Source organism: Periplaneta americana, chromosome 15 (assembly GCF_040183065.1).
Source record: "Periplaneta americana isolate PAMFEO1 chromosome 15, P.americana_PAMFEO1_priV1, whole genome shotgun sequence".
Lineage (NCBI taxonomy): Eukaryota > Metazoa > Arthropoda > Insecta > Blattodea > Blattidae > Periplaneta > Periplaneta americana.
In genome coordinates, this window is record NC_091131.1 from 89638137 (window position 1) to 89650270 (window position 12134).

Sequence of the window (12134 nt, forward strand, 5' to 3'; positions counted from 1 at the left end):
GGTTATTACTACAATGCTTTTGTCACGGTGACTAAATTCTAAAATGGATATGTGGGTATGTTGAGTAAATTTTGTATCTTTGCGGGTGTCTGTGCGTGTATGCGTACGTGCGCGCGTGTGTATGTATGGGTGTTAGTGTGAGAGATATACGGGAGTGTGAGAACATCGAGGGAGGGAGCGACTATATATACTCATATTTTGTGCATTGCGTAACAGAGAAGAATATTACAAATGTTTGCATTGCATTCACATGCTTGTTGCTGTATACCCTGGGTATACTATATATATCTGAAGGCTTATCAGCACACAGAATTATATATTGGTGTACAGTTACGAAATTAATCAAGGGTTATATTTAACAATACACATCCCGGTATCACGCAATTTGTGTTTTACGCGAACAATTAATTGGGACGGAAATGAGTTGTGTGAACTCCCAGTATGTATAAAAGCTTCCGCTACATTTATTACAGAGAATTAAAATTCTTTTCAATATATATATTTTAGCCCTCTGCACATAAAAAGGAAAATTTCATACTATAAACTACCTGAAAAAAATTTTACATTAATAAAGCAGTGCTTAAAATTCTAAATATATGGCTAAAATTATAAATTATTTTTTTACATCTTTAGCGTATAAAAAGGTATATTTATTTAAACTCCATCCTATTAAATTTTAAAGCAATGCAAAATATCATTTGAAAGACGTAAGTAATAAATACTGGTGTAAGACTTGAATAATGAAACATGCTAATGATTTTTGATTGGAGAAACTGAAATTAAAATAAACAGTAAACTGCTAAATTACACATTTTTTTTTTTTTTTGCCAGTGATGGGTACTTCATTGTCCATCATTCACCCATATAAAGCCAGTTGTTAAACCAATTTACTAACAGAGTCGTTGCCCAGGTGTACTGTAGGAGGCTGGTCTATGCTGCACCCGCAATGAGATGAAGTGATGAAGATTTTTTGGGATTCCACAGGGGAACCGGAGCTCCTGGAGGAAAACCCGGTGTTACCTGATAGAGTCGATATTTCAAGTGAATTGTTAAAGAATAAACTAGGTCTGATTCTTATGGCAGGCTGCGATATTGGGTTGCTAACAATTAACAAAATTCACGTTTTTCAGTATTTTAAAACCACAATAACTAATGTAAAAGTTGTAGAATAATGCAGTGGTATATTGCACTACTTATTTACAAATGATTTTTAAGGAACTCGGAGATTCATTGCCGCCCTCACATATGCCCGCCATCGGCTCCTTTCCTGAGCAAGATTAATCCAGTTATTACCATCATATCCCATCTCCCTCAAATCCCATTTAATTTTATCTTCCTCCACGTCTCGGCCTCCCCAAAAATCTTTTCTCCTCAGGTGTTCCAACTACATATGCACTTCTGGATTCACCAATATGTGCTACATACCGTGCATATTTCAATCGTCTGGATTTAATGATAGATGAAGAATACAATGTGTGCAGTTCTGTGTTGTGTAGCTTTCTCCATTCTTCTGTAAATTCATCCCCCTTAGCCCCAAATATTTTTGTAAGCACATTATTCTCGAATACCCTTAACCTCTGTTCCCCTCTCAAGTGAGAGTCCAAGTTTCACAACCATACAGAACAACCGGTAATATAACTGTTTTATAAATTCCAACTTCCACCTTTTTGAGAGCAGACTGAATGATAAAACTTCTCAACGGAATATTAACAGGCATTTCCCATACTTATTCTGCTTTAATTTTCTCTCGAGTGTTATTTATATTTGTTGCTGTTGCTCCAAAGTAGGGTTACTTGAATTTTTACACTTTTTCAAATGATAAATTTACAATTTTTGTATTTCCATTTCATACCATTTCCAGATCACGAGACATAATCATATACTTTGTTTTGTCGGAGTTTACTTGTAAACCTATCTCCTTACTTGCTTGAAGTAAAATTCTCGTGTTTACCCTAACCGTTTGTGGATTTTCTCCAAACATATTCACGTCATCCGCATAAACAAGCAGCTGATGTAACTCGTTCAATTTGAAACCTTATGCTTTCTGGACTGATTATATTGCACTATGCAAATAAAATACATTAAAAGCTAATGATATTTTTTAAATTAAGAGTTGTACATTTATAAATCAATTAGTGTACCGTTTTGTAAAATCATGGCAAATCCGATGATAACATATGGAGCAGAAGACTGTGCCATGAACAGATAGGACAGAAGATTAATAGAGACGGCAGAGATGAAGTTCTTTAGATATACATATTGCTGGCAACACCCTGAAAGATCACATGCCAAGCGATACAAAAAGACAAGAACTTAACATATTTAATGTAAACGAGAAGGTTCAAAGAAACCAAAAATGCTGGTATGAAGGTATTTTAAGAATGGAACATTCAAGATGGACAATGGAACTATTACTTAGTTAACCCCAAAGTCGCAGAAACAGGCTTGTAGGGCGTCCCAGAAGAAGCTGGGAGAATGAATTCTGAGAGCAGATCTCATGTAGAAGAAGAATAAGATGTGCTGCTGATAATGCTGATGGTGATTATGATGAAAATAACGATGATATCATTGTACCCATTGTGGGAGGCATTGATCTTAAGGGGGGAAAAAAAAGCAACTGTCTCTCAAAACATTTTGAATATTATGAGGAATATTTGGACTTACAAAGGACCCAGTCAGCCAAAATTAGATATAAGAAGTCTGATCGTCAATAATTATATATTCTTTGATTTCAATGGGGGCAAGATGCCAATAGGAGAAGAAATGCGTCTTTTCAGCTACTTGCAGAACTGAGTTTGTTTTGTCAATGGGACGCAGGACTAGGCTCTAGTACGGGCATTACTATCTGCTGGCTCTGTGACGTCACACGCCTCTGCCCTCGAGCTCCTACAGAGGGGAAGCATACATATGTAAAAGGACAATGTAGGAGGAGTGGCAATGTAAGGGATGGAGATGTTTAAATAGGAGGGACACAAACATTACCCTCCCTCACGTGCTCTACCAGCTCTGCTCCGAGGGGGGAATTGCGCTCCGACGTCACAGGTTAACCAGTTGGAAATAACTGCTCTTGAAGAATTTGGGTTCAAGCTATCTGCTGGCTCTGTGACGTCACACGCCTCTGCCCTCGAGCTCCTACAGAGGGGAAGCATACATATGTAAAAGGACAATGTAGGAGGAGTGGCAATGGAAGGGATGGAGATGTTTAAATAGGAGAGACACAAATATTACCCTCCCTCACGTGCTCTACCAGCTCTGCTCCGAGGGGGGAATTGCGCTCCGACGTCACAGGTTAACCAGTTGGAAATGACTGCTCTTGAAGAATTTGGGTTCAAGCTATGCGAAGGCGAAATTTTTAATCTCGTCTTAACTTCTGAATTGCTCCTTGGCCTATTAAATGTTAAGACCTATATTGAGTGTCTGGTTCTTCCAATTGAATATCTGGTCCTTCCATGTGGTATAGGGCTACCGGAATGTGGTGCTGAGCAAATATCCTTATCCTATTGCTGACGTAAAAGAAAGTACTGAAGATATATAATATCTCACGCTCTCTTATGCTTCTCAGTGAATGATGTGTACAGGGACATTTTCATTTTCTGTATAGAGATTTTTATTGTCTTTGGTACGTTAGTTTTGTGGTATTTATAAGGGTTGTTATACATATGTAGTATTAAAAGCAGCTGAATATTCATGTTTGAACTAGGGCTTGTAAAGAAGTTGTGTTGAAAGTATTTTACAGCAAGCGTTTTCTTTTATGTGGTAACCATAGCACGTTTACGTTTCTCTTTTTACGTGTTTGTAAAGCGATTATGCAAGAAAGGATTATATGCTTAGGTATGCTGCCTGTGTTAAACTCCTCGTAAATATACTCTGTAATATCTACAATGCTTAAAGTCATTTTTTTTGCAAATGTTTTCTGTAATGATTTCGCAATTCTCACACACGTATTTACCTTCTTTTCACAATGTTAGCAGAACGACTAAAACTTCCGTTTTTCATGTGGGAAATCCGGGTTTAAATTTTCAACGAGTTCAATTAGAGGTTGTAATGAACAAAGACTGTTTTGAAGCATGTTTTTATCGGGGCACTTCCGTTTAGCCATTCCTTGTTGAATAATTTCTTCATAATTCATGTCATTATTATTTGTCGAAAATGAGACATTATTGTTTCATGTTCTAGCTTCCTCGAACTTCTCCAGATTGATAGTTCACAGAAATTTTATAAACCTTGTGTATCTGTTTGATCATCAATCGAATATGGAATGATTCGTTTGAGTATCGACAAAAATTCACTCTAAAATTATTGTAACAATGATTATTAGAGAAGAAAAATTAATTATTGTTCTCGTATATTCTTTACGACCAAAAATTAATCTTTACATAGACTCTAAAATTATAACATACGTGAAAAAAGTCAGGTTATTGAAAGTGTAAATTTTGACGCTTAATGAAATGGTAAGTATATTTTTTAAGTTTTTAAAAAAATATTATACATAAATAATTATATCCAGGATTAATTTTTATTTCCGGAGCAATGTGATCGTACTGTGATATAGTCCGAGTGTCCATTTAATACCGATGCGGTGTCAAAGAGGGAGCTTTGTTTTGAATAGATAAGATAATAGTTTATTTATTGATTAGGACTTCTCGGAAGCGGTAGCATATGTCTACCGATGATGCGTCAGGAATTGACGCTGTCGTATGTAGGCCTGCTCCACGTGGAGTAAAACCAATGTTGCCGTATAGACTGAAGTTGACGTCAACAAAAAATATTAGTAATTTTAATTTCAATTTTAATTAGAATAATTTTATGGCTTAAAATTTATTCACTGTGGAGATAGAAGTGAGTGTATTCATGGTGCTATGAAAATAATTTTAACAGGGATTATCTTTGGAAAAAAAATACGACAGCACCGTTTGATATTAAAAGTATTGATGCTTGCAAAAATTACATATCTAACACAAAGCCTTCTGACTGGGTATTAATTGAACGCTCGGATTTATACTACCATCAACTAGAACATAACGAAACTAAACACTTCGCAGTTTTGGGCGACAGCCGGATGATACTGGTTATTTATCTGAACTAATTTTCTTAAATCTTATCTGATAAATTTTTTTTTTCCTTATTAGCTCGAACTGTGAAGGGGGGGGGGAACAAATGAAAAATAGATTCGGGGAAATGAAGTTCCTATGATACGTAGCAGGATACACTCTGTTGGACAGAATGAGAAATGAGAACATTGTGGAAGAATTAAAAAGCGGAAAGCACAATAGATTAGGCTAATAACGAATGCAAGTTAAACTGGAAGAAACATGTGGAAAGAATGCAAAAAAAGAAGCAGGCCTATGAGAAATCACATCAAAGGAGAAAGGTCAATTTAAATCTTCCCTTTCCCTCAAAGGACGAGATCAACTCTAAAGAATGTCTACACAATAACTGTTCATGTTTAGAAATCTAATAATAATAAGGCTTAGTAGTGGTGTGGCAGCAGTGGTAAATTGTTCAATAGGAAAATAATTCGTTAAATTTTATATATATTTTTTTGTAAGATTGTATTATAGTTAGCCCAGTGAGACAGTGTGAATTCTGTTTATATTTTTTGTCATAGTTTTTAGCATGCATTTGGCACAAGGCCCTTTTCGAATTTTCTCTTGGATTTTATTTCACTGAACGCAGATACTTCAAGAATTATGTATGTTTAATCGTGTAAAAAATACCACAGTGGGCGAAATTTTTTCCAACGCTTTTGCACGATGTCCTTGTTTTATTACAGCAGCGCGGTATAAAATGCTTGGAAACTGCTGTTACATACGTCACTGCGATTTCTCGTCCTGTTTTGTACTTTGGGTTTCAAAATCTACTTTTACTGCTTATGTAATCCCCACTACTTCACTCAGTTGAAAGCGTGCTTGATCATTTATTAGATTTTTGTAGAAAAGCACTCTTCTCGTGTTACAAGAAAACCGCTTCTATACGGAGAAGCATTACTTTTTCTACTTATTTTACTTCTCCTTCTTATCTTTTGTTTTTGTACGTAGATAAACCGAGAGCAGTGCTCTTCTGCACTTCGACGTGTTCTGGAATCCAATAAGCTTTCATTCATTCCAATGCTTTCCATGTGTTGTTGACAATCACTATTGAAAATACATGTTCTATGGGTTACAATATTCTTCATAGTACATGTATAACTATCGAACACATTTTCCAATTACTCAATTTCTTCCCCTCACTATAATTATTTCATCCCACTACTTCTTTTTCTCCCACTCTATATATATTTTTTCCTTTCATATCTATGCCATCCACGATTTCTCCTTAATCTTTTTCCTCATTCTCCATTTTTTACCTGTTTCACTCCCTCTCGTTCATTCTCCATCTGTCATCCTCTCATTCCTTTGAAACTATCTTTCTCCTCGTTTTCCATCTATCTCTCCCATACAATCTCCATCTTTCTACCAATCTCATTTTCCATCTCTCTCTCTACTGCCTCCCTCTCATTCTCGATCTGTCTCTCTCATTCTCTATCTGTTTCCATCTCATTCTCCACATTTTTCCATCTCATTCTCCATCTATCACCTCTCATTCTCCATCTCTCCCCTCTCATTCTCCATATTTTTCCATGTAATTCTCCATCTGTTTCCTTCTCATTGTCCACCTGTCTCCCTCTCATTCTCCATATTTTTCCATCTCATTCTACATCTGTTTCCTTCTCATTGTCCACCTGTCTCCCTCTCATTCTCCATATTTTCCATGTCATTCTCCATCTGTTTCCTTCTCATTGTCCACCTGTCTCCCTCTCATTCTCCATATTTTTCCATGTCATTCTCCATCTGCTTCCTTCTCATTGTCCACCTGTCTCCCTCTCATTCTCCATATTTTTCTATCTCATTCTCCATCTGTTTCCTTCTCATTCTCCATCTGTCCCCCTCTCATTCTTCATTTTTTCCATCTCATTCTCAATCTGTCTCCCTCTTATTCCCCATCTATCTCCCTCTTATTCTCCATATTTTCCATGTCATTTTCCATGTGTTTCCTTCTCACTGTCCACCTGTCTCCCTCTCATTCTCCATATTTTCCATGTAATTCTCCATCTGTTTCCTTCTCATTCTCCATCTGTCTCCCTCTCATTCTTCATTTTTTCCATCTCATTCTCAATCTGTCTCCCTCTTATTCTCCATCTATCTCCCTCTCATTCTCCATATTTTTCCATCTCATTCTCCATCTGTTTCCTTCTCATTGTCCACCTGTCTCCCTCTCATTGTCCATATTTTTCCATCTCATTCTACATCTGTTCCTTCTCATTGCCCACCTGTCTCCCTCTCATTCTCCATCTGTCCCCCTCTCACTCTTCATTTTTTCCATCTCATTCTCAATCTGTCTCCCTCTTATTCTCCACCTGTCTCCCTCTCATTCTCCATATTTTTCTATCTCATTCTCCATCTGTTTCCTTCTCATTCTCTATCTGTCCCTCTCTCATTCTTCATTTTTTCCATCTCATTCTCAATCTGTCTCCCTCTTATTCTCCATCTATCTCCCTCTCATTCTCCATATTTTTCCTGTCATTCTCCATCTACTTCCTTCTCATTGTCCACCTGTCTCCCTCCCATTCTCCATATTTTTCCATCTCATTCTCCATCTGTTTTCTTCTCATTGTCCACCTGTCTCCCTCTCATTCTCCATCTGTCCCCCTCTCATTCTTCATTTCTTCCATCTCATTCTCCATCTGCCCCCTCTCAATCTCCATATTTTTCCAACTAATTCTCCATCTGTCTCACTCTCATTCTTCATTCGCTCATTCTCCAACTGTTCTCCTCTCGTTCTCCGTCTCCTCACTCTTTCCATCGCTCTCTCCCTCATTCTAAATCTCTCTCCTCCTCTCATTCTCCATGTCCCTCCCTCTCACTCTCCATTTCTCTTCCTGTCTCACTCTCCATCTGCTTACATCTTACTCCCACCTTATTATTTTTTTAGTGTTTTATTTTACGATGCTGTATCAGCATCTCAGGTTATTTAGCATCTGAATGAAATGAAGGTGTTAATGCCGGTGAAATTAAACCAGGGTCAAGCCCCGATAGTTACCCAGCATTTGATTGGGTTAAGGGAAAACCCCGGAAGAAACCTCAACCAGGTAACTTTTCCCGACCCGGATTCGAACCCGGGTGACCTGGTATCCGCGATCAGACGCGCTAACCGTTACTCCAAATGTGTGGACACCTTATTCTCCATCGCTTTTTCTCTCACTCGCATAGACAAACAGCTGATGTAACCCGTTTAATTTCAAACTCTTTCCGTTTTCCTTAACTTTCCTAATGACATTTTCTAGAGCAAAGTGGAAAAGTAAAGGTGATAGTACATCTCCTCGCTTTAGCCTGCAGTGAATTGGAAAAGCGTCAGATAGAAACTGGCCTATACGGACTCTGGTCCTTGTTTCACTCAGACACATTTTAATTAAATGAACTAGCATCTTGAGAATACCAATTCAATAAGAATATTATATAGAACCTTTCCCTTAACCGAGTCGTAGGCCTATGCCCTTTTCAAATCTGTGAATAACTGATGTATGTATGTATGTATGTATGTATGTATGTATGTATGTATGTATGTATGTATGTATTCACACTGCAAATGGGTAAACACCGAGTGACAGTGGTAATTAATTACACTCCATAATGACAGTAATAAACACAATTAATAAAAAATACAATTAATAATAAATTAATAATACTACTAATAATAATTAGTACTAATAATTAATAATAAATAATAATAATAATAATAATAATAATAATAATAATAATAATAATAATGAGCATCCTAAATTAAATGAAGCACGATCACTTAAAATATCATTTAAAGTAAATCTAATTTGTATCTTAACCCTTAGTTCGAACTAAAACCCACGAGTATGATATATTCATACCTGCACAAGTACCTTTCAGCACTACACTCATTTCGCTGTCAACTCACTCACTGCACTGGAACTACGACACATTTCACTGATACTATCCTGATTCCACTAACATTTCACTATTCAAATACTTTGTACTACCACTATAAATTATAAAACTTCACTGATACAAATGCACTTTACTTACACAACACACTTCACTGACAAAACACACTTCACACTTCACTGACACAGAAAACACTTCTTCAGTGATGCAATACTTCAAATAACGAAACATCAATTGCACCCTTTAAATAGTGTGTATAATATACTACCGTCTATTAGTAAAGTCCTTAAACCTATTTTTAAATACATTTTTGTTATTGATAAAGCCTTTAGTAAGTCTGCAGGTAAAGCATTCCAGTCCCTGATAGTACGACTGAGAAAATAAAATTTTCCAGTGTCCGTCCTCTGTCTTCTTTCCTTCAATTTATACGAATGGTCGTTGCTTGAAGAGTAATGTAGGCCTATTGTACACAAAAATGTTATCAATAGTCGATCTATTACATCTAAAACCACACTGATGATCCCAAACAATTTCATCTAACATAGATAACAAATAGTTTTAAATATAGGCTATATTAGCCTCGGAACGAGTCATGGGCCTAAACTTGGAAGAAACAGAATAAGAACTTAGACACTTGCGATTTAATATTTTAACTTTATTCGCCACTTCATCTCTAAAGAAAATGATATTAGGGGAACATCTGAGAGAGGATATCGCATTATACAGCATAGTTTGTGATACATAGAAGCGGAGAGAAGAGGGCACACGCGGATTAATATGAAGGAACGTTGACTTAACAACACACTGCGAGCAAGATGAAATGTGTTCCGCTTGATTAAAGCACCAGTCTCATAATGTGAGGAATAAAGATACTTCCTCCCTCTGCGCTCCTACTACTTATGCTACCAACTATGCTTCCCTTATGTAAGACTGTAATAGAACGCCGCAGGGGATTTTGGTTCAGTCTTACGTTTGCACGACAATGTAATTAGAATATAATGTAGCTGACGTAGGAAACAAAAGGTTAACATTTCGGAGTGTTTTCACGTGTTAAGTACACTAGCCTTCTGTTAAGAGTAATGTCATTGTCACTCAGTATGTCTCTTTTTGTCCATAGCCAGACTGTTTTAAAGCAATGTTTTTCAATCTCTTTTAACCCTTAAATTGGCAAAACTTATTTTCTCACTGTAGTTTATTAAACCGTGTCGGACTGTAAAGGAAACAACTATCGCAATGTCCATATTTTATATGTTGTACAATATTATAGTATTGTGAAATTTTGGTTAAATTTAATTTTCATACCAGTTTTTTCTACAGAGTGATTTATATAGAACTGACACATTTCTTTCTTTAATTATTCCATTGGAAATTCATTCAATGACCCAATTTTAGCACCAAATTAAGCAGAATGTTCTGGATTTTCGATTCCTTGTCACTAGATGCGGAGATGTTTATGTTTTATTCCTATTCCTATTGTTGGCAGCTGTTTTCGACATTTTGTGTCAACGTGAAAACGCAGTACACATTAAATCAACGACTCTTCCTTGTGAAGCAATACTGGATTACGAATTCAATTACAGCTACTCAAAGAGCATACCAGAGAGAATTTGGTGTTCGCAATCCTCCCAAAAGAAACACAATACTGGGACTGGTAAACAAATTGGAAACAACTGAATCTCTGGTGAGTGAAAAGGACAAGCATCGTTCATTTAGGCTTCCCACGGTTGTTGTTGACGTAAGAGCACGACTGGAGCAGTCACCCAAAAAATCATTAAGACGTTTGTCGCAGGAGACAGGGTACACCTACTCAATGTGTCAGAGAGCCTAAAGCCATATAGGGTTACGGTTGTTCATCAGCTACAGGAACCAGATAAGGATAAAAGATTGAATTATTGTCGTTGGTTTCAGACGTTCATTGTGAAAAATCCTGCCATATTGTCCATCACATGGTTCACAGATGAAGCATGGTTCCATTTATCCGGTTATGTGACGACCGAATAATTTCCAGGAACCTGTGGCCACCGAGATCTCCGGATTTGACAACGCCGAACTTCTTTCTATGGGGTTACTTAAAAGACAGGGTTTACGCCACACGTCCCCAGACTTTGGACGATCTGAAGCACAACATCACACAGGAGATTCTAGCTATTGACAACAGTCCTCCAACGAGTGGCCAGTAACATGGAACGACGTGTTGAGTTGTGCCTTATGCAGGATGGAGGACATTTTCAACATTTGCTATAGAGGTAAATAATCTCCCAAAATTTCTCTACATTTTAGGTATAATAAGTTGTCGCTAGCACAATTCGTTTTGAAACAATTAATGAAAGAAATGTGGTAGTTCTATATAAATCACTCTGTATTATTCTATTAAAATTATAGCATATAGCCCCAGATCACATATATGTTGCTCATTCCCATGTTAAAATCGGCTGCACTTTGAAGAGAACAACCGCCAGGATCGCCACCCGTCCGCCGTAAACGAACACGAGATGGCAGTACAGTCGCTAATGCAATTCAAATGGGAGTTATGACGTAACTCATTATGTCATAACTCCATGGCAGCATAGTAAACCTGGCAAAAAGTTGTTACCGTCAAAGCGTATAACGCCGAGCAATCTGTGTGTATGTATGTATATATATATATATATATATATATATATATATATATATATATATATATATATATATATCTAGGATATAGCCTATTAACCTGTTGTTGTATCCTATAGGATGCTTTGTGAATTTAAGGGTTAACAAAATGGAGAAATTTAAATCATGAAGGGAGACAGGCGGGCAGCATAATTATTTTCAAAGATGTTCTGAAAGTATTGTACACTGGATATATATCGTGTAATTAAAAGTACGCCATGTTCTCACAATTATTGCAGTAAACAGAATGATACAATTAACTTAAAAGAACCAAGGCGTAAACTACTGGAGGATTAAAACATAGTGCAAATTTAGGCCTAAGATATTTAAAAAAAGTCATAGAAGAATTCCCTAATCTTTTTGATACTAATATTAATTGTTTTAAGATAAAATTAAAATTCATCTTTGAGGCCATTTCGACAGAAATTTGTTTCTAACACTTTTTTAAGTCTTAATAATTCTCTTCTTTCTATGTTTTCCTTCTTTCTTCATTCTTGACACTACACGCCTATTCTAAGATTTCTTTTT

General features: G+C 36.6%; 1 protein-coding gene across 1 annotated transcript in view; it reads left to right on the forward strand.

Moving 5' to 3' along the window:
- LOC138715198 (uncharacterized) overlaps positions 1–12134 on the forward strand; it is a 1247406-nt gene that overhangs the window by 651333 nt on the left and 583939 nt on the right. The window lies entirely within an intron of this gene.